Source organism: Catharus ustulatus, chromosome 5 (assembly GCF_009819885.2).
Source record: "Catharus ustulatus isolate bCatUst1 chromosome 5, bCatUst1.pri.v2, whole genome shotgun sequence".
NCBI lineage: Eukaryota > Metazoa > Chordata > Aves > Passeriformes > Turdidae > Catharus > Catharus ustulatus.
Genome location: NC_046225.1, coordinates 55,480,265 through 55,504,895, shown reverse-complemented (window position 1 = coordinate 55,504,895; position 24,631 = coordinate 55,480,265). Strand labels below are relative to the sequence as shown.

Sequence of the window (24,631 nt, the reverse complement as noted above, 5' to 3'; positions counted from 1 at the left end):
CTGATTATTAATAGTATTTTTCCTTTGCAAAAACTAATCACCTGTTTAAAAATTCCAAGATGCTAGAATGTCAGAGAATTAAAAATTATGGAATCTAGCCCATTCTCAGCTAAGGTATAAATCTTCATTACTTGTTAGTAAATACCTGACAAATGCCCCCACCCCCCCAATATGTAAACACGTCCAAAAGTCAATATAGTAGCTTTTTAGGAGATTGTTTTGGATGGAATCTATAAGATACAGATGTTTGCGATAAATTTTGGATTAGAGCACAACCTTAAAACCAATCTGTGTATACACAGTACTATTTCAAAGAAGAAACGGGATCATGACTCCACCAAGATCAGCTTCTTCCCCCCTTCTGCTTTACAGTTTGTTTTGCTCTGTGCTAATAATATCTTTCTGTGTCTGTCTGCTCTCAGGTAAGTGAGCAAGATCAGTAGTCTGTTTAGAGGAAAATGGTTTCATGTGCTCCCTTGTTTCCTGCATTGGCACACAGTAAAGCAAATGGGCATGAATTTAAGGGTTTGCCCTTTCTGCAAGTGGTGACATTAGTATTTACATGTTACATGTCTTCATTAACTCCTGTTATTATGAAAAAGTATAAATATATCTTTCATACTTATGCAGAAAGATGTATGTAATTACCTGAGAACACTTGTAATAAACTGAAGTTTTATGCTACTTACCTGTATGAATAAGGAAAAGCAAACAAAGGAGACAACCTTTCTCCCTTTTTTTTCCTGGCCTCTGCAGTATAAGAAGAGGGCAAAAGTTATGGAGAAAAGTTATTTTGTGTATTAGACCAACTAATAAACTTGTCAAAGAATAGAAATCTTTTTTTTTTTCCCTCAAAAGCCTTTCTTCAGGGATAAATAAGCACTGAAACCTCTTTCCCTGAACTGGTGACCAGGGAGTAAAGAATGTGGAGTGGTCCTTCCATGCACCCTGTTTCTGCTACTGCACTCAAGATAGCAAGGTGCAAAAGTTTCAATGTCACTTGTCCCCATTAAAATTATACTGTGGTATTGCAAATGTCAATGGCTAGCTGGTGCCTTGAAGGTAGAATCATCCTTTCTGTTGTGTTCCACTAAACATTATGAGTCCTCTTGAGAATGGTGACCAAAGGACAATTAGTCTCAGCTCATGTCTTCCTCTCTGTTGTCTGCTTGACTGAATGCCTGCACATTTTGTCAAATTTAATTCAAGTCAAACAAGACAGAAACAGGGGTTAGAGCCATGTTTCCTAGCCCTGCATGTTTACTTCAGTAATGAACAAAAACAAGCTTGTTTCATAAATATATTTGATTCTTGCTAATAAGCAGAAACAGGTACACACTGCCTGCAAGTTTTTCCAGGATCCATGTGTATGCAAGTTTTCTTCAGAATCTTTTCAATTGGCTATTTCACCATATTTTTAAAACAAATATTCACAGGCGAAATATGATTTTTAAAGTCCCATGTAACACAAAGACATCTCAGTCCAGTCTTACATAAGCTGTGATAATCACTGCCACAACTTGGAGTAAACCATGTTTTAAGATTTTAAAAAGTGTCAGGACAATTGTTCCAATTAAATTTCTGTTATGTATGGGAAATTAATCTTTTAATTCTCAAAAACCAATTTCACACCAAAATAAGCACAAATACTCTCCTGGCTTTTTTTAAACTATACTCTCTGTTTGATTTTACCCCATTTTGCAGTGTTATATCTAAATTAAGGGACATATTTACTCTGTATAATAAAAAGAAATAGAAAATAAATCCTGAGATAATAATCAAATGAGTTTCCTTTATTACTGAGAACCAGCAAAATAGATAAGATAAAATGACATTGCTATAGCACAGGAATCTGAAAGGTCTAGAGTAATTTGTACTCTCTAATTATTATCAGAGTCTGAAGGAAAATATAGCATGTCTTATAGATTATAGACGACATTTTCAGGTTTTATCCTCTGATATAAAAGTAGGAAAGTTCAAACAGGTCCAAAATTCTATAAATAACAATACTCTATTACAATGTTCTGAGAATATGTCAAGTCTTGAAGAGCCAGATTGTGATCCTGGCTTTGTGCCCACAGCAGGAATAATGAGGTTGTTCAGCATTCATACTGCCTACATTTGCTGCCTATATAGCTGCTAACAAGTATGGAAGCAAGGAGTTTCTGTAGAAGGTTTTCCCTCTTTGCAGATGGAACTAGAAATTTGACCATAAATGGTACAGAGTCCTCCAATCCATAGGAGTCCTGAAAAGTAATCCACTCTAATTACAGGTCTGATACATAAAGATGTATTTCTCTACCTGAAAAAGAGAGTAGGATAGAAGTGTGAGAACACAGAACTCTGTGGTTTTGAGTCATAATGTGACCTTTATTAAGGATTGTGCATTACCATTGTTGTTAGCCTATGAATCAATGCTAATTGACTCCATGCACTATGAGCAAAGAACCCTCTCCTGACTCCTGGTATCTACAATTCCACTTGTCCTAATAAATGAAAGAGGAATGTTGTTTAAGCACTAGATCTCCGTACATCTTCACCTGCTTATTTGGTAATTCTTTCCCTAGTTATGCTTTGGACTGCTCCAAACACCTCTTTCTAAAACAAGGCCTGCACAGGCTTTTGGAGGCAGTTTTCCTCATGAGCAAATCTCAAAAGTGTATGCAGATAAAACTCTGACAGAAATCCACCATTTTTCCCTCCATATATTTCACATAGTCATTGAATATAGTCCTCACAAACTTATCACACAGTCACTCATCACAAATGCATATGTCACACCTCAAAACTTCCAATAACAGGATCCTCTGAGTTCCTTCAAATAAATAGCTACCCCAGGAAGCAGCAAGATAGTGTTCACATTTTAATCTGGGTGAAGATGTGGCAAATCCACCTGCCACTATCCCCCAGACATGTGAATTAAAGATGATCTCTCAGGGTCTTCAAAGTTTGGCTAAAAGACAAAATCGAGCACTATGTAGTGTGCGTCAGGTAAAACTGTACAAGACTGGCTATCTCTAACCAGTGTGGAAATGAGTTAGTCTTCTTCACTTGTCCTCAGAAATTCAGAAACTCTCAGTTCTCATTCCTTAACGGTTTTTACATAGTACATGTGGCATAGTCTCAAATTACTGTCTCTTCACTGGCCATTACTATGTGTCTTCTCCCTGTTCTTTGTCTACTAACTTCTTAAGAAAAATATCATTTGTTCAGCACTGCCCTGAGAAAGTAATATGGTGAATGTGGAGATCCATAAATACAATCCATAATTTTAAAAAGTGGGCATTTACACCATTTGGAGATTTTTTAGACACTGTTTATCATATGCTTTTTTAAATGCAGTAACAGATGACTGTAACAACTTCTAGTGCTATTGTGAAGGCAGACCTCTCTTTTATAAGCTGAACACTCCAGTCGTCTTCCCACTCATTACATCCTACATGTTGTCAATCTTAGTTTCAAGAACTGTCAATCAGAAATGCAGTGGATGATATGTGCAGTTTTTTTCACAACACTAAGGTGGGCATTTCTTTGATTTTCCTTTATTCTCTTGCTTGCAAAGTGCAGTATACATCTTGCATACAAGAAAACACAAAAGTACATGGAAAACTGTATTTTGAAAAATGAAAACAAAACTTTGGTACAACTAAACAAAACCTTATTTTCAGTCCTGATTATTTTAGACAGTAGTTCCAGATGTTATAATTACATCTTTAGGCTTAAGGTTATTGATTTAGTAAGAGCAATTAAGAAACATTAAAAAAAGAGAAAATAAATGTCACAATCATTTGTTGAAGAACATTGTAACTTTAACAGTTCTATCAGTATAAGTGATCAACATGCCAGAAAAAGAGAAGGAGAAGGAGAAGCAGGAAAGGGTGGCACAGTAATAGAAATAAAGATGGTATTAAATGTGTGATTGACGCAATATGAGATTTTTTATGTTTTAGTACTAATACAATTACTGCTGCTATCCTTAGAGATGTACAGATATCTCATATAACAATGTAAACTACAAGAAAAATGCTGTGTAATTCACCTGTGGAATTTCTGTGAAATGGTTTTTTTTCCTGTTTGAAGGAACGCGTTTTTGACAAATCTTTCAAAAACTCTCAAGAGACTTACCTGCTGCCATTGGTATGAGAAAATGGCAGTTTCATTCATCGTTATAAAGCCCCTGATGACGTGTAATTTAAATAACTTACCAGACTTGCTGAGTTGGTTTGTCTCAAAAGCATTAAGACTGACCAGTTAGTGATCTATTATTATAACACTATACAGTGTTATAGAACTGATTTCAGCAGTAGTATATACAGAACAACAACAAAAAAATCTTCAGCAGAGAGTAAATGAAAGCAAAATTTCATGCTCTCTTCTGGTACTAAAAAATATTTTCTTTCTGTCTTCCCCAGTAGCACAACTTCTTTCATTAACTATCCATGATGATTCAGTGGGTACTTCAGCAACATCACAAATTTCCAATTCAGATCTGAATGACTTCATGAATTTTGTGGGGTGACCAAGAAGTTAAGAACTGATGGCAGTATTGCAGTTTTAAAATTACATACTTACACAGCTTGAAATAAATAACAAAAGCCTTCATGTCTGACAAATGTTGCTCGTAATGAAAATATTTAGATACTCCTAACTATAGAGACTATCAGATGTTGCTAAAATTACCAGTGTTGCACAATACTGAAGGTAAAATGAATGATTATCAGTCACTTATGTGTTCCAAAAATTGTTATCAACTCTAGATTCTCATCTTTTTAAAACTCCTTTTCGGGTCTCAAAAAGTACTGATTTTCTATTATGGGGCATTATAATTTCTCTTCCAATCCTTGACCCATAGGATACCAGCAGAATTGACTAGTTTTCAATTTGTCTCACTGCTGTTTCCTGCAAGGGCTCTTTGGACTATAATCTATTTTATGGTTAATTCTTAGATTTAATTCCCTGTCTACTGGTACAACTGACAAAATGAAGGCAGCTAAATAGCCTTCCAAACTCCTCACCCGATTAAGGGGTAAATGAAGTTAAGTACACAGAGAATGCAGAAATTATACAGATGTCCTTTCATACACCACATTTTTGGATGTTTTTTTTTACTTCTTCAGCATTCTTATGCACAGTTTGCTTTTCATGGTTTCATTGCTTTATTTCTAGTAAGAAGTAGACACCTGTTCCCTGTCTAGGAAATGGTAGATGCAAGAATTCCCTGATTGCATTTCTGTCACCATTCTCTGCATGTCACTACAGAAAAGATGGCCAATTCTAATACAGCTTCAGAATAGATGGAAAATACCAGCTCATGTAACCAGAGTCACAAAGTATGAAGTACTTAAAACATACTAAAGGTGTGGACTGAAGCTAATTTATGAACAATAGTTCAGAGGCTGGTACCTTTTTCATACCTGTTCTGAAGTGTTCCTGACCTTAGCTTGCCTTGCCTTTCTTACTTTTGAGAGGTACTTAAGAGTTTTTTTTTTTAAAGAGGCCCTATGTAAGAGCTAGATTTTTATTTCAGTGAGATGTCTATGCATTTCAGTAAGGGAGACTTAAAGGAATACAAGAATATGCAAAATTAAATGGATGTTGCACATTTTTTAATTCCTTCTCATTCTAGAAGGCAAAGACGTAAGATGAAAGGAATCATCATCTTCCTGGAGTTTGTGAATCAAAGTATGAGTGAGAAATTAGACTTTAATTTTTTTGTTAGTAGTTGTAAGTAACAATTCTCACAAATCTAGTGCCAGTGTGGAGCAGAGCTGATTAATGCTTCCTAAAACCACACACATACCCCCTGGAGTGCTTGTGGCCCAACCTAGTACTAAATTAACAGATAAAAGTGTCAATTTCTCTAATAAATGTAAATAGAATAACTAGACATATATTTAAAAGTACTCCAGAGTAATGGTTTTTGACAAAAGTGAACCATAAACTGCATATTAAATTTTCACTCCATAAAAGATAAAAGAAAAAAAAAAAAAAAAAGAAGCAACACTCTGGGAGGAGAAGAAAGTATAACCCTTAGCTATCTATCCAAATCCAATTGCAGTATAGCATGATTCTTCTTGACCCCTGAATTGTTTCCTGTTTGTTTTCCTTTTAAAACATAGTTGTACAGACACTGAGCAAATACAATGAGAGACAACAGTTTTATTTAATTTTAAAAATCCATTGGAAAAACATGTTCTGAGAAATTGATTAAATCATGCAGATGACAACAAATTCAGCAATTCTATAAAAATTTCATATTTATATAATAATTTGGTAACATAAGCAATTTTGAATCTTTAATAAATCATTCAGCATGGTGTAGATTGTGAAAAGGACATTTTACAGGTCTTACAGATATAGACTGCATGCTTTTCTGCACATTTTTCCCTCTGACAAAAGCACCAAGTAAAAGAAGGTTCTCCCAAGTACTGAAATAGGCTGTAGGAAAAAATTGGCAAAATGATGAAACACATACACGCCAGATGGCTGTGTTTCCATGTTCCAGTAGAAAGGTGTTATAATTCCATTCTTGACTGCAGTTCTTTACATGAAAGACACCAAAAATAGAATGTATTGCAAAATCATATTCAACCATGAGTATGAGTTTTAGGAGTCCCAGTACATAAAAGGAAATGACTGCAAGATCACAATTTCTTCCGTTTTTAACACCTCTTTAAAATAAAAAGTTAAACGCGGGCCACACGAAAAAAGCTATGTAACAAAAAAAAAAAAATAAAAGTAAAACAAAACAAACAAAAAAACCTACTTAGTACAACTGGGTTTCAGATTGAAGTCCTTTTTTGAGATGTTGGATGTTTTGTTCAATCAGAGCACTCTATCTCTTGAGACAACCTAATGAGCAGAACAACATTACAACATTTTCCTTTTTAAACAGTGTCTAGTTGTCCTGTTTTGCACAGCTAATTACATAGAAATGCAGAAAAGGGTTCAGCTAACCAAGAGATATTAAAACCTACATCTCAGGCTTATGCTTCCTATAAAGGCTGTTCAGCCATGTATGCAGGTATTTTGTGACCTAAACAAGAGCATGCAATTTCTGTAGCATAGCAGACAAAACATTTTGCATATGGTGTGAATTTGGAGATAATTTCATAACAGCGATACAATGAACTATAAAAACAAATTTGAAAAGAGGGCAGTTTGAAAGTTTAGCAGTTAGGTTCTTTCCTGGCCAAACCCCTCTTTCTCCCTCTTAGACAGTGTAACAGAGGTTTGGTAATCCAAACTAAGTGTTTCTCCATTATGAACTGTAGCTAACAGAGACATTTTGAAGTGTTGTGTTGAATGTAGGAATTTAATTTCTGATTTAAAGTTCACTTTGATTGTCCAATACAAATCTGACTGTGAATACTTTATTCCAATGTGTGAAAATTCATATTCTTCCAAGAGTATTTTAAGAAAGTAGAGTTTGAAATAACAGGACTTTCCAAAACATAGAAATACTTCAAATTTGTTGCAGACGTGCAATTTCTTATGGTTAAAGAACTTGAAAAAGAAAGGTTTACAGTTTAGAGCTGGACATTCCCAAAAGTTAGGGTTTTTTTTTTCTGTCTAATCTCTACGAAGCGAATGAGGAAAATATTTCTGTTTAAATGACAACTACAAATTATACAATCCAAGATGAATACTGGTAAAATTTACCCCTCTTGCTGAAAATACTCTTACTGAAATAAAATTTCTTACAGAATTTTGGGTAAGGGGAAGGTAAAGAGAGATATAAAATTTTCTAATCACTGATTAAAACTAAACAAAAGTAGGATTCAGGGATAAAAACTGGGGAAAAAATTACCTGGGAAGCTTAAAATACAGTAAAGATAATAGAAATAGTCACTTTGAAATTTATTATACACAGAAGGAGTAGTTTTTGAAAATAAGGCTGTCTTCTGGAAATAATAATTCACAACAGAAGAAAATAGTAATTTAATTTTCCTATGTTGTATCACTGTTGCATTGAAAATTGAAAAGTTAAGTATTTTGAGCATAAAAAGCTGAGTAAATATATTAAAACTGAAAGACGTTGTCACCAAAATGTCTACAAAAATGAGAGGGCACACAAAAAAATAACTAGCTACGTTATGCATGGCTTTGTGCAGGAATCTTTGCAGAGTTAACTCAAGATATGAGAATGGTGTTTCGGGGTATGTCTCCTCAGGACAGTCATACAGATACAGTTGACAAGCTGCATTGATCTAAGTCACCTTTGCATGCTGTCAAACAACTTAGCACTCTATTCCACTTCACTCCGCAGTTCATTGACAGTTCACACTGCTTGTATGTCAGTTTGCTCCTGGGCTCTCTTTTGAACTATCACAGCTAATCTTCTCTCAGGGAAACTTCAGGTGGGGATAATTTACTGTAAAGTAAACCTATAGGCAGTATGAATAAGACCACAACAGGTCTCTCTGCACCACCACAGTCAGACACACACATGCCTGCACGGTACACACAGAGCCCTCCACTGCAAAGCCAGAACTTTGCTGCCCAACAGTTCTCACATCAAACTGCCAGCCATACAATGCACACATTTGGTACCATTTTATAAAATTACCACTTGTTGAACAAACAGGGTCTTAGTGTTCCTCAGACACCCTAAGATGCTTGAGGATGGGTGGTCACAGCAATGTAGACCACCATCCATATCAGAAACAATACAGCTACCATTAGTGAGGTACTTAGGCCAGACCAGAATGCCTCTCACTAACTGTTCTATTGCACTGAATACATCCACGTTTAGAATATCCACTCCTGAGCCTGAAGCAGGGCTCATAGAAGAAGACAAAGGGCTTGGAGCATTATGACCTGCTCCATGCTGGGCTCAAACACCGATGGTTCCTTGAAACTAATATGTAAATTTAAAGGGGTAGAAGTTCAATATTCATTCAGAACATCTCCCAGTGCAGAGGAACTTTTTTGTGGATGATTTCTTTTTTTTCAGTTTAGAGAATAAAAACTTCACACTGTCCGTATCATACATATAATATTGTATAGCATTTTATTAAAACATATCTCAAAGTTATTTACAAAGGAAGCTAATATCTTCCTAACACTATCACTACCATAAGAAAATCCTATTGAGTACATGATGAGATTTTAATTTTCTAATTTATTTTCCTATTCACTGCATAGGGAGCTGAGAACACAGACTGAAGACTCTGAAAACACAGCTCATTCATGGAATGTATTAATCAATACATTTATTTTTCAATAAAATTAAATATTTATTTAAAATATTTATTTAAAATATATTTTATCTCTTTATTAATATGAATTATAAATAAATAATCAATAAATAAGTTAATATTTATATTTTATATATTTTATTCCTTATATTTAATAGCCAGAGTCCACTGGAAATAATGTGATAATATGTTAAAGGCATCATGATAGGACTAAATGAAGATTCTGCAACTATTTCTATGTATGAGTACTTATCTCTTAAATTATAGCTTCAATTTTTGTTTTATATTTATTTTTAGCTAGCACATAACAAACTTGTTGTCAATGTCCTGACTCAAATATATATACCTGAACTAAAACCTCATTTTTATAATAAAGGTTGTATTTTCATAGGAATAAGATAGTATCAGACTCAACCCTACTATTGATACTTTTAGCCAAAGAATTAGGGTTACTTTCTTTCTGTTTTTCGGCATTTTTTTCATATGAAAATGACAACAAGCTGAAACTGGTTATATAACTAAAATACTGGCAAAACATCTTTAAAATAACTTGAATACTTACCACATTATTTATCTCCTTTCCCTAGTTATAGGAAAACTTTACAATACTTGCTGAAAACAGATGAGGGGAGAAGTACAAATCAATAAATATTTCTGGTAAGAGGACTTAAACATATTCTACTGTTTCATGTTTTCCTGTTTCCTTAGAGGGGAAAAAAGAAAGGAAAACAAAAAAAAAAAAAAAAAAAAACAAGCAAGAAATATTGGTGAGAAAGCAAAAAGTAAAAATGCTTTAAAAATGAGGTTTCGGTCTTCATGGCTTTGACACAATGCTGTCTTTCCCCCAGCATTTTTGCAGAAGTGTGAGGAGGCAGAATGCTCTGCACTGCTTCTAGGACATACACTTTGCTTTGCCAGCTGGGCTCAGTAGCACCCTTACACAGCCAACACATGGTCAGTGTTTAAAATTTACTCTGAAAAGATCCACTCACTAAATTGAAGGGAAATCAGTGCTCACATCTCAAAGAATATTTCACTGAAACCTACCTCAATTTAAATCATTGGCTCAGCAAATTCAGACATTTCCATTATGTTTCAGACATTAAGCCACTCCTTCCAGCAATGCTTGAAATAGACATATCTTCTTCCTTTCTTCCTTCCCTTTGAAATCAGTTTCTTTCACTATAAGAAGCAAGATGGAAAATTATGAACTGCAAAGAATTATTAAGATAAGCCAGTGAAAAAGGTGGGAATGGAAATCAGGAACTTTAGGCCTTATTCGTGTACCTTGAGGCTAAAAGAGAATTACATAATATGAGTTTTCCTATATCAGTCACCCACTATTATACATTACAGAAAAGTGTGCCTCCAAGAAATTTTTATGGTAAACCTTTCTCCTTGATTGGCAATGCCAAGACATCAGCATCTTTTGAAAAATGAAATAAGAAACTACAGTATATTCCATACATCTTAGTGTTTCAATCTATATAAAGAATTCACTAAGTTTATTATGCCATTTACTTGATTTGAAGGAGGAGGAATTAATGAAATGACAAAATCCAGTAAGACATGTCTCAAAAACTTACTGATTAAATTACTTGTTCTGTCACTGATAACATTTGAAAAAGCATTTACCGAGGTAAGAGAACATATTTCTTATCACAGCAACATATCTGTGGGGAAACTAAATTATTTGCTGTAATCTATATTATATATATTCTTTCACTACTAGAAAATCAGTCCATCTATGAAAGAATGCTTTAGAAGCAGAAGGTAACAGGAAAGACAGTCATCCCCAAAGCAGTAACTGCTTCTGGTCATTTGGGCTCAGCATAAAATTAATCCTTAGAAGAATTTAACATTACCCTGAGAAGATTAGAGCACATTTTTAGTATATATTAGAATTATACAGCAATGATTTGGATGTTTTTTCTTCCTTTGACCTTATTAGGGTCATTTGTAAGGCCTTTGGTCCTATGATGGAATAGTAGGGAGTTTTCTACTGCCATCTGTTGATGAATTAGGAATAGACTTGAAGTCCACAAGAGAACAAGCTTGTTCCCACCATTCTTTGGTGAGCAATAAAAATGGAAACTTGGGAAAAAATCAGTCTGCATGAGCTTACCCTGGGAAGCCCTGTAGGACTCATCAGAACAACATGTAAACTCCCAATGGCATGGAAAAAAAGAATAGGTTCTGTTTTGTGGTTAGGTCTCAAAGATCATAGGATTAGTCCATCTTGCTACCAAAAATTTTGCGTGGAAATGATACAGACGTGATTGCAGGAAACCATCTCTGCAATAAAAGAGCACTGTGTTAAACTGGCAGAAGGCCAGTTTAAAAACCTGATTATGGCTGTTAAAATCCATTCTGACGCATCCTGAAGACTTCAGAAGGTGCACTGGATTGAAACACTGCTTCAAACATGCATAGTGTCCCACAGTTACTACATTGCAAACAGATAAAGCAGCCATATATATTCAAATTCAATACTTAAAGGACACTGATTCCAGTGGATTAAGAGTGTTGTTTGGTCGATAGTTCCTGCAAAGCACACAGACTGTGCATGTCTACATTTGTATTCTTTGCCAATTCTGGACAGGAATATAGCAAGATTACTGCAGCCATGGGGGAGGGTATTATCATAAACATATATCCTTAATATATGATTTTTGCAGAGAAATACAGGAACACTTTCTGTATTAAAATCTGATTTATAAGAGAATGCAATTTCTAGAAGACGCCTAATAGATCTACTTTTTCTGCTTGGTTTTAGCAGCAAGTCAGTTTCTGTTGTACTTTCTTCAGTACTTGCTGTAACTTGATTTAGCATTCATTGGTACTTCTACATTGCTAGGAAGGATTTAGTTAATAGACCATTTCTGTAGTCTTTCTTGGAAGAAAAAAGCAAAAAAAAAGCTTTATGCAAACCTTTTTAAAATTTTGAAATTAACTGAGGTAGTAGAAATTCACCCCAAGTACCAGTTTAATAGATGTAAGATGGTAGAAAAAGTTGATATTGAGCTTCAACTACTCATTAATAGAATGAAGTATATTGTGTTATTCTTGAGGGAAGTTTATTAGTTTCTGTTCTGCTCTCTGCTTCACTGGTGATGTGACACATATCTCCGGACTTATTGGCTGGGAACCGATGATTTAGAAAACTCATGGGGTGGTAAGTGTTCTTATAAACAACTAGTTAATTTGCTCCTGGGAAATTTTTTCGTGCCCAGTTGTCAAAGCTTTGCAAGGTTTATAGAAAACTAAGTTTAATCAGTGAAAGAAAAAATTAATCTGAAATTAAAATTTAAGTTCTCTTCCTGAAACTCAAATGCTCCAGATAAAACACAGAGGACTGATAATTTTGAATCTCAATGATCACTCATCCTGTACTGCAAGCTGAATACTGATGCCCTTGTAAACTGCTTAGACCATGTGAAAACTTGATCAATAATGCACTACCAAGAGACCTAGTGCTACTCAGCTCTCCAGGATAATACAACGTGCCAATACCAAGCAACAACCAGCATCAGGGAAATTAGTTATATGGCAAGGGATGTTGGCTCATTTAACCTATTTTACTGAGAGCAGAGAGACAAATCACTGCTACCAAACTTTCCTGGATACTGTGTTGTCTTTTTCTCCACCATTTCTCTTTTCTTCACACTGCTGTACTTTACCATCTTCTTTTCTTCATTTTTCTACTGCTGGCAATGGCACTCTGGGCAGAGAGTCTCAGTTAATACATTCATTAGACTATACTCTATCCTGTGCTTTACCTTTAATACTGGCACATCTCTCTTAGCGAGAGCAATCCTACTCATTGGAAAGCACTAAACCGCAGGGCTAAAGTGCAATTGCTGTTTTATAGCGCAAAACCAGTGGCTGATACATTCTTCTGGAACTTTTCCCATATAACTTACTGGATTCTTCTATGCAATATGGTATATTGGTTTACTTCATTAAGTACTTGCATTTGAATGAATATTGCAAGTTAACAGGCCCAGAGAAGGCATTTAATTTTTCTAGGCCTTTTAAATGAAGATCAAATTTAGATGTCCTTTCAAAGGCCAAGTAGGGCTCCATGAAATTTCTTTCAGATAACCTGATAGAAAAATACAAATAAAAGATTTTGATTTTGACAATCAAAAATAATCCTATAGTAAAATATGGTCATTGGATTTCCTCCATCTTTTTTCTCCAGAATGATTTTCTTAAAAAATTTGCCTGAAGATGGGTCTTTCTAAAACAGAAGCTACATTTCTTCACAATGTCTAATTCTTTATTTATCTACAAACTACAACAGAGAACAGCCCAAATTTGATCCATATTTGATGCTTTGCATTACCGTATGTGAGAGGCATAGTCTTGCAATATTTTCCTTATTACCTCTGACACTGCCTCCACAACACAGTAACCTTCACACTGAATGAGAATAGCTGGATGCAGCTTCCTGCATGGCTTCTCAATTGCTGTCAATTTAGTTGGCCAGATTGGGTTTCTATGGAGAAATCTGAAGGCTAAGTGTGCCCCTGCAGAGCTCTTGGCTCCTGCTGACACAGCAAGTTAAGGACACAATCAAATAGTACAACTTCCACCTCTTTTCTCCCCTTCTTTATAAATCCTTCTATTTTTCTTTCTTGCACTCATACAGTGTCTGTACCACTGTTTCAGGTGACACGGTTTTTTTCCCAATTAGGATCTGCAGTATCTTGCAATTAAGGGAGACTTTACCACTCTTACTCCAAGTTCCTACAGGGAAACTGTGAAGTCCTAGAGACTACAGAGAGGCATGAAGCTTCAGCAGATGCACAAAGCAGCAGCTGTGTGTGTAGATAACCTGAAATGGTAGGACAGAGCTCTTCAGCCAGGAATGGAGGATAATGCAGCGTCTGCATATTGTCTCTGTAAGAGTATCAGAATGAGGCATCAGTTGGTTTCTGCTCTTACTGAGGTTAGGAAGGCATTAAGAGCAGGAACAGCAGCTGAGATATAATTTTTTTCCAGAGAAGCCTTAAAATAGACTAAGTGAGGGCACATATTGAGGGAAATGAGATTTAAGCTGCATTATAAATGGAAATGTCTTCAAATGGCATAATTTTGAAAATGTGCTGAGGCACCAGTCCTTTTAAAAGTCATGGGAACATAGTCATTAACCACACTAAAGTAGAGGAAAGTCCCATAATACAAGCCTACATTTGCAACTGATTGACTTTAGAATGCCTTAAATTGGCACATAAATATTTTTATGAAGGAGAGAGAGCTCTGGGAAACAAAACACTGAAGAAAACCAGCCAGTAAAACTAAACACCTTATCAAGAACAGGCTACCAGCAAGTGAGATTTTGGCCACAATATAGTTGTACATCAAATATGAAAGTTTGGCTCTTCAACATTCTTTTTTAAAATGGAAATATACCCTCTGTTTTAGAAAGGTGTGTTCTTTTCTTCAAAATTATATCTCAGGTTAAAAATAACAGCCACATGATTGGAATATTTTTGTCTCTGCACAGTTTCCAACCAGATTTAATGAAGAATCACTAACAGAAATATTACTGTTGTAATAAGGCACAAGCTGAATATTTACAAGTTTTCTTTTCCCTTTATGAAGAGCAAAATATGATTTTTAAAACAGTATTTCATGATTGGTTAGTTCTCACTTTGGCCCAGGGTTCTTTTTATTTTTTTGAATTAGCAAGTCAAAGTGACAGGATCCTTGAATGTTTTTCATGAGAGCACATGTGTAGTGAGAAAGTACTACTACATGGACTGTTCTCTGTCTCAGACCTTAAATTTCCAGCATGAATGAGGATCAGTAATGATGTTTGCATTCTACTACATTCATTTAGATGGCATCCATTCCTTTTTAATTATAACAGAAACTATTATCTGAAAGCTATTTCTGCTTTTGAAATACATAAAAGGGGGGAAAAAATCAACATAAGTAATTTACCCCAAGTCTTCCTATTGACGAATCTGAGAAAATTGACCATATTCTCTGTATTTCTGATAAATAATTCTGATGTCCTATTGACAACTCCTGCATTTTATGAAATTTTACAGCAGCAGCTATTTGTCAAATACTTTTGCTATAATCAGGTGACCATATATATTCAAATATATAAGCATTATATATATAATAAATATATTCCATAATACAAGCATATATATCTTATATATGCCATGCACACATCTCTGAAATGGGGTCTAGGTAAAGTAATTTTTCTGGTACGTCTTTATCCCATTTCCCTCAAGTGGAAGTCAAGAGAAATAGAAGTCTATTTCCATTCTGATGTTCACTGACCTATTTCATCAAGGTGCTTTCTTTCCCACCACACATAAACAGCATAGCAGATATGAGGCTTGCTGGAAGTAAAAAGGGTGGAGATTTTGCTATAACCTAATGCACTATTTAATTGAATATATGACTTTAAATTAGTTTTCTGAACTGCTAATCCATTTTATGCTATATATTCATTTGAGAAAAGCAAAGATATGCTTTGGTGAAGGGAATTTATTCCTCTCTTTTCTTACACAGAAAAGTTTACAGAACAATATTTAGTTATTGTATATATGTTGTCTTTCTGGACCTGACCCCTTCCTTTCATGGACTACATTTCATGTCTGACTCTTCTTTCTTTCAAGTCTTTCCACTAAATTACATTCCATCTGTGAAACTTACAAAGCCTTAATCATGACTTCTAACAAATATTATCACACTTATATAGCAAAAGATGCCCAGAGAGAATCATAGAACATTTGGGAACTTCTACCATCTGTGCATCTCCCACTTATGCTTATTCAAGAGTTCTCCCCACAACCCAGTTCCTTCTTCTCCAAAATGTTGCATACCTAAGTATATTTCCTTTTGCAGAGATAGGGATCTGTGCTATCCTCTGTCTGCAACAGAAGGTACTATATGCCTCAAAATTATATTAAAAGGGTGTTTTTGGGGTCAAAAAATTAAGTGTTCATTTCATAGTTAAAAAATTATGAAATGAAGCCATAGATGTAATCATAACTCCCGTAAAAGTACCAGTGCTTGCGCAGTGTGACGTAGTCTTTCATTAGAGCCATATTTTTCTCCTCAAGATCCCTACTTGCTGTCTTGTACAGAACTGGCCTTCTCTGATGTTGAATCAAGGCAAAATCAAAAGTTTCGTAATGTGAGAAAGTTTTGCTTTAAAGCTAAAGACTGATACTCAGTTCCAGCATAGAATTCTCCCGTGATATCACAGAACAAAACATTTTGATTGTGATTTCACCATATCTGAGTTCTTACCTGAAATTATGAGACTGCTTCACTGCAGAGTGAACATTTCCAGACACATCTGATGTCACTGAGAGTTTGGTTTGACTATGTAAAAGTATGTCATTCTAAACACTCCTCAAAAATATGGATCTTAAAGACTCAAACTGGATAGCCTAAATCTATGGATTTTTTTTTAATCTCAATCTCTGCAGTACCTTCTCATTTTTAATACTGGACTCATGATAGCCCACAGTATAATACAATTTTCCACAAATTAAATAAGGTTCTTAAATTTTTTACACAATGCGGTGACATACCATAAAAAGTTGCTGTTCTAACAGTAAGCAATAAGGCCATGAGACAAGTACTGAGCATGAAGAAAAATTGCCTTTATGAGTCCAATCTTATATATCTCTTCTGTGTAATTAAATAAAAATAGCTATTAAGTTATTCAATTATTTTCTTTATTTATTTGAATTTTTTAATTTGCACTTTCTTTCTTGTTTTCTTTCTTTCTTTCCTTCGTTCCTTCTTTCCTTCTTTCTTTATTTTATTTTCATTTATTTTATTTTATTCAAAATTGAAATTCAGTGCAGAAAAAATACATGAACATGTAAATAGATTGTAATCTAATTGAATTAAGGATATACTGAAAATATTATTTTGTTATTTTCTGGCTTCTGAGGGCTATATTTACTGCAATATTAATATTTGGCAATATTATTATTGTTCTTGATATTAGTTTTTGGGTTTTTACTTTTCTTATTTTTGTTAGGTCATTCCCAAGCCAAAACTGAAATAAAAAAAAAAAAAAAAAAAAAAAAACCAACAAAAGTTAAGTCGTATGTTTTCATATTGATGCATATGTGGTTGGTCATTAGCAAAACCCTTTGCAGTTCGAACTGCAGTAATTTCACAACCATAAGGCGCACTGGGCTATAAGGCGCACCCCTCGGGAGTCAGCAAATTTCGCAACTTTGTAGATCATATAAGGTGCACCGGAAAATAAGGCGCACTTTTTTTTTTGCAGCGAAGATCCGTGCTGCGTGCAACAAAGTAACGAATTAGTAACGTAATCCCGCAATCGTGGAGTTTACTGGCAGGTGGTCAATTTGCAGACATTTTTCACAGATTGGTGTAGCCTTTAACGCAACCCCAAGCGTCCTCCCCGTGTACGGGGCCCGGCACTCCTGTCCGCTGCCGGCGCCGGTTGGTGAGGCAGGGCTCGGGGCAGTGGTGGTTCGGGGCGGCTTGGGGCAGCAGCCGCGGCGGGGGCTGGCGGTGCTTTTGGGGCCGGTGGTGTTGCTGCTTTTGGGGCCGGTGGTGTTGCTGCTTTTGGGGCCGGCGACGCTGCTGCTTTCGGGGCCGTGGCGGTGCTGCTTGCTGCTTTCGGGCCACGGCGGCACTGCTGCTTTTGGGGCTGCGGAGGTGCTGCTTTCGGGGCTGCAGCGGCGCTGCCGCGGCCCGGGGCGGTGGCCAGGACCGACAACATTTTTGGGACCGCGGCCCAGGCCAGCGGCACTTTTGGGTCCGCAGCCTGGGCCGGTGGTGTTTTCGGGGCCGTGGCTCGCGGTTTCTGTGGCAGCCCGCTCCCTCCCTCCTCGCACCCCCCCAGCACTCTGGCAGCCCTGCGCCCCCCTGGCGCTCCAGGAACCCCACGCTGCCCCCACGCTCCGGGTGCCCCGATGCCACCAGCTTTCCCCCTGCACCAGTGCTGCCCCGATGTTACCAGGCTCGCCCCGGCGCAGCACTACCCTGATGCCGCCGCTGGGTGGGCTCTGCTTGGCTCGGGGCTGTTGCGGGCTCACATTCCCATGTTGGAAAATTTTGCATATAAGATCATATAAGGCGCACCGGACTATAAGGTGCACTTCTGGGTTCGGGGGAAAATTTTAGTCAAAAGGGTGCGCGTTATAGTCGTGAAATTACTGTAAATATATCCAATGTTACCGTTGTTTAGAGAGGGAATGAATGGAATAATTTTATAGAAACTTTCATAGCTAGTTTTTGTCATCTGGATACCTGGAATAGTCAATAGCATTTCTTGGTCTTTTTCTCTCTTTCAGATCTAGCTTTCATCCCTCTATGTTCAAACAAGAAGCTCTCTGCTAGAATTGTTATGTCCCAGAGGATAGGTCAGACAATATCAGAGGATTGTAGTTTCTGGAAAACGAGATTAAATTGTCAATAGAATATTAGTTAATCACATGTTGGGCTACATAAAATGTGAATAAATTTTTGAGGAACTTATGCTCTAAAAATGCCAAGTCCTTACCACTCTTATGCAAATGTAATATTTTGGTGCATTGCAATTTCAACAAATTTGGATGGATAGATTTTTATATTCAGATGAAAAAACTCCTAAAAGTTAGCATCTTAAAAGCTCAAGCTCATCGTGAAATGTATAAAAATATTGAAAATATTTAAGTAAGATTGCCCATAAATTTCATCATGGGTAAATCTAGCTTCATTATCAGATATCATTGAATCACTCTGACTTTTTTCAAAAATTTATATATAGCTTTGGACTTGTAAAGAAGTTATGTGCTAAAACTCAGTAAAGTAATAAGCAACCAAAAAAGGGATATATTATTTGAAGTTTCATGAAGTCATAATAGTTATTATTCTTACTTATAACTTTCAGAGGAATAATAATAGCAAGTTAAGTTAATAACTTCTTCCAAGAATCGCACACGATGAAAACTAAAAAAGTTTTCTTATCAAAACTTTGAGTTCATAAACTTTTTGAAACTGCAATAAATTAAATATATACTCCTTAAGTTACACTGAGTCATGCAGTCCCCCTTGAAAAAGAGACACTTAGTACAAAAATGCTAAAATTATTTTAAAAGAAAAATAAAAGTTAATAAATAAAGTACTAATAAATTAAGAAGTAGCTGTGTTGATGCATTAAAAGTGGAACTCCATCAACTTTCTGAAATCTCTTATCATTTCTCCCTTATAAATTTTTACTGTATTTGTTCATAAAACAAATCTAAGCACTTAATATCTTCACCTCCCTCGTATTCTATTTCTAATCTTCTCATTCTGATCTATCTCTCTAAACTTCTCTAAGGTATTTGATACAAGACTTTTCATGGAATGTTGTTCATCAAAGACTGTATATATAAATATACACTTTCTATATATTCAGCTTGATAACACCTGGCAAGTGGTAGCATCACTTGTCATTTGGATTGACTATTGACATTCTGGATGGATCTGTTCTTGTAAGTGCCAAATCCACATTTTCAGAGTCTTTTTACCTATTTCCTTTTAAATCTATTATTATTCATCTCTTTGAAAGTTCAGAGTTCCTTCTGGTCAGGTATAGCTTCATTTGTTCTGGATTGATCTACTTATATTCACTTTCATTGCCCTTCTTCTAATATAAAGCATTCAGGCATTCAAAACTATCAATTTTCAGATGATATATAGCTAATATATAGACAAAACAAACAAAAAACATGCAGTGGCAAAATATGCAAATATGTTCATAGTGTCACACTTTGTACTCTTCAGTAAAGTGTCAAATGTAAACCTTTAGATCTTATTCAAAAATTGCTAAGAAAACCTTGGCTCCACTTTTGCAGAATGTGCAATGAGCACAAAAATAAGTAAAATTATAATTAATTACCTAGATAAATAATTAAACAAGTAATAATACCCAAATAAATCGTGTACGTTGTTTCAGGTCCCAACAAGGATTGTGAAGTCATAGAGGAAGAATTATCACATTTGAAATGAAATTAATTTAAAGACTACAAAATATTCCAAACCAATAGTCCAGATAAGCTTCACTGCAGAATTCTGAAGAAATTAATGCATATATCTGAAGAGTCTAGAACAAGAATTTTTAGTAAGGATATCAGTTTCAAAAGGGAAACAGAAGAGAGAAAATAAATAAATGTCTCAATAATATTTTTATGGGTTTAGAATGCAAGGTTTCTAATAACTTTTGTAGCTTAGAATGAGTGATTTAACAGAATCACAGAATAATTTAGGTTGAAAGACCTCTGAGATCATCAAGTCCAAGCTGTGACTAATCAACGACTTGTCAACTAAACCATGGCTCTAAACGTCACATCCAGTCATTTCTTGAATGCCTCCATGAGTGATGACTCCCCTATGTTCCTGGAATGTAAACATCCCAATGTGTAACTACCCTTCCTGATGTCCAGCCTGAACCTCTACTGTATGTCCTTGACTGTAGGTCCTCTTGTCCTGTTGCTAGCTGCCTGGGAGAAGAAGTTGAACCCCACCTAGCTAAAATCTTATCTCAGGCAGTTATGAAGGACTTACCCTCTAGACCCTTCCCCAGTTCTATTGCCCTTCTCCAGAAAAGCTCCAGCCCCTCAATGTCTTTCCTGTACTGAGGGTCCCAGAACTGGATACAGCACTTGAGGTGTGGCCTCACCAGTGATAAGTAGAGGGGGACAATCACTTCCCTGGTCTGCTGGTCACACTATTCTTGATAAAAGAAGTGCAGAAGTACAGAGGACAGAAGTAAAAGCAAACTTAATAAAATCTATCCGAACATATTCGAGAGAAGATACTACCATATATCAATATCTTTACTAATTTATCTTCTATTCAGGGAAAGAAATCTCACACATCTGGACTTCGAAACAGTTTTTAACACAATCTGATATGAAAATAACTACTTAAGAGAAGATAAAGAATGGACTAATCAGGAGAGAACAACAGGTTGTGTTAAGTGTTTGTATTATTAGATGGAAGCTTCTAACAGGTTGTTTATGAGGTGTCTTGGCATAGAACTTTCTGGTATTTCAGTTAAAAACTAGATCATAAAACCTCAGAGCACTCTGCTGAAATTTGTTCGTAAAGCAAGTCTGAGAACCACCAAAATTATAAAAATAAACAAGAAGAATCAGATGACTTGATGACTTCTATAATAGAAATAAGATTACAATTAATACTACAAAGAGCAATGCAATTAGATTTTCGGCTATAACTGTGAGATTGTCAGTTGAAAATGACAGAGAAAAAGGAAAGACATGTCCAATCTGCTAAAGAATGACTACTAGTCCTCAAAACACAATGTAGCTATGAAATGCAGCTACAGAGTATTAAACATAATATTTCTGGGTTAAAGAAAGAGATGTTTAACACTACCACATGAGGTAGTGTATGGCCTCATGATGAAAATCATAAACCATTTGTGTTTTTCATATTAAACAAGGATTCACTGAAAACATCATTAAAAATGGAGAAGAAGGAGGTGAAGGGGAAGTTAATCAGCACAATGTCAGGAACTTAGATCATGAAAGTAAATTGAAATATCTTGTATTATTTTGCAGGAAAAGAAACAACCCTAAGATGAGAGAAATTTGCTCTGTAAACATATGAATGGGTAAAAAGAACCTGCAGATGTTTATAATGCATTGAACTTTAAGATTATCAACATAAGAATTTTACATATATATACAAACACATTGCACTTCAAAGATATGCTTTTCATGCAACATGAGTTCTTGCACTAATGGAGAATAGGGCTCAGTGCCTAAGAATACCAGTTTATTCTGAGTCACAAAGATGATCTCTGAGGTCAGGAAAATAAGATTTACACCGAGTGTTTTAATGGCATTTATTTTGATTCAAATGCACATAATTTTCTTCTTCACTTGAGATCTGCTTGAGATCTACATGAATGCTTTAAACACCATTCACTCACTAGTTGCCTAATGCAAAGATTATTTAGTCAAAGTGTTTCCATTGACTTCTGTGTGCTTTGGATTAGATTCTATATCCTCACCCATAGCCAGTTACAGGCTGCAGTTTTATCACAATATTAGACTGCTTTTCTCTTTTCCCCATGATCTTAAGAGGGAAAGAAAGAGGTATACTTTGACTTGCCCTGTCTGTTCTTTAATGTCCTTAGATTGCAGTTATTTCCTGCTGAGCCCTGGATGAGGTTTAGTTTGTTGAAGAGAGACTTTTTAATCATCTCACAGAATGAATGAACTAGAAGATATGTCGGGTTTCTATCAAAAGATGAAAAATGTAGAAACTTATCAGTACCTCTCTTCTTCTAGATATATTGTAGGTCATAAAAACCCACTCTATACTACTTATTACTCTTATAAAGGACACTAAAAATGTAATTATGCAAAGGATGATCATCAAGAAACTTTGCAAAACAGCTAAAGCAGACATAAAAGTATGGCTGTCTCTGCATGGCAGAAAGTGCAAGTGAGACAGCAGGAGAACAGATTATTTCAATGTCAGGCTATGTAATCTTCTTCACAGGAAATGTGGCTACAACCCCTTCATTCTTATTTTGCAGTGCAAAACATTTTAGAAGTAAAGTTGATCAGGTATGTACCAGTGCTTAACAGACTAAAATATATTTGGCTACTCCTATTGGTTCTAAAAGGATCCTCTTTTAGGGTGATAGAACCAGGTCATTCTTCAGCTTATAATTGCCATTTTGGCTAAATACCAAAGCTGTTCACTAGACCTGAGCAGTACAGGCATGGATATATATGTTTATGCTTTTATGTAGTTCAGGGAAAGGTGCAAGGGACTCCACTTCTTCATGGCAGAAGGTGAATAGCCCTTACATTTTCTCAGTGAATAGTCATGTCTCTGATAGGGTCAAACTTTGCTGCTTCTCCACTATACAGCTGAATAAAGGTTCATAGCAACATGACCTCTAAGGATTCTAATGATGCACTTTCCATATGAAAAGACATGACAAGTCTAACATTATAAAATACCTAGTAAAGAAGTTTTAAACAGGAGAACAAAGCCAAATAGCCTGTCCAATAAGCAATCAACAGCTTGATTCCATCCTAAATGAATTTCCTTGCCACCATATTTATTTCCCTAATATAGAACAACTGTGTTCTATTCCCTTGTTGTTCTATACAACTATTACTCTGGTTTTTTTTCTGCCAGAGAACAGTAATTGTTTTGATAAAGCAGACAGAAAAATTAAAGCTTCCAACTAAGTGAGTATATGTGTAAATTTATATATTTCATTCTAAATATAGTCAATAACATATATTGGCATTAACTTACAGAAAGGAATAGAGAAGCACAGCATTCAATTATCCATAACAGTGCTTGAATTATAAAATCAAAGGTTCTTCTTCAGAACTTCTCAGAGATGCCATCTTGCCTGAGTATTTTATCTTCTGCTCAACAGGCACCTGGCACAGTACAATCATGAAGACATGTCCGACCTTTTATGCTCTCCTGAATTATACTAAAAATAAATTAAGGCTACACAGGAGGCAGCTACAAATATTAGACAAAAGGCTTTATGCTTTATTGATTTTCTTTTTACAATGAAAGAAAATTTTAATTCACAGAAAAATTATTTGCAGCATCTTTAAAATAACGGTAAAAAATGTAGAGTATAGAATGGAAAAATCACATTTGGTCAGAAGTCTTCAAGAGTAAATTGAGGTAAAATGATTTTACAAAGCCTGTGTACTCAGTTTGGTATAAAAAGGATATCTGACGAGTATTTGACAGAAGCAAGTCAGAGTACAAACTTAAAAACATCTGTATTTCAATATATCTATAACAGTTTAGTATATTTTACTGCTGTCCATCAAATTTCATGACACAAGATCGTCTTTGTATGTGTTTCCAGTTCTCTGGAATACAAAACTGTTTTAAAGGCTTCAGAAAGAGTTCTTTAACTTTCCAGCAATCCACCAAATAAAGCAGAAATGATTGCCATGTACTTAAAGACAAATCTTTATGTGAATCCAGAATATACTAAAATAACATAAAGAAATGCAAAACTATGGTCTAAGGAACCAAATCTGGAAAGAGTAATTTTTTTTATTTTAATGGTTTGCCTGGGCGACTGAACAGGTCATTACACTTCCTTTTATCTAAACGGGATAATTTACAAAGTACTTTGAGACTTTCAGTGTGCTCACTACTGATATCCACCTTGGAAACTACATATTTTTAAAAATCCCTAAATTATTTCCCAAAGTAACTGTGCTGTTCCCTGCTAATGAATCTATATACATATCAACTGTATACATTTAATATTTTCAGTGAGGATGAACAGATTTTTCTTTCTTTGGTAGTGCTATCTGGTTATCATACATTTCATTTAAATAAAGTCCAGATTTAATTATCTCTCCTGAATGCCTCATTGTATTTCTTTATGAAGAATATGTGCTAATGACTCA

The 24,631-nt window shown here is 35.4% G+C and overlaps 1 protein-coding gene across 7 annotated transcripts in view; it reads right to left on the bottom strand.

The window, feature by feature from the left end:
- The window catches only part of LOC116997064, a 70,844-nt gene that overhangs the window by 42,439 nt on the left and 3,774 nt on the right, over nucleotides 1-24,631 (bottom strand). For 2 of the 7 annotated variants that reach the window (XR_004418062.1, XR_004418065.1), the window contains one exon: nucleotides 10,248-10,382. The exons of 3 other annotated variants lie outside the window; for them this stretch is intronic. The gene's annotated coding sequence lies outside the window, so the exon portion shown is untranslated. Of the gene's footprint in view, nucleotides 1-6,203; nucleotides 8,375-9,762; nucleotides 9,813-10,247; nucleotides 10,383-24,631 lie in introns of those variants that run through there. 2 more of the 7 variants (XR_004418063.1, XR_004418064.1) reach the window with 2 other exon arrangements.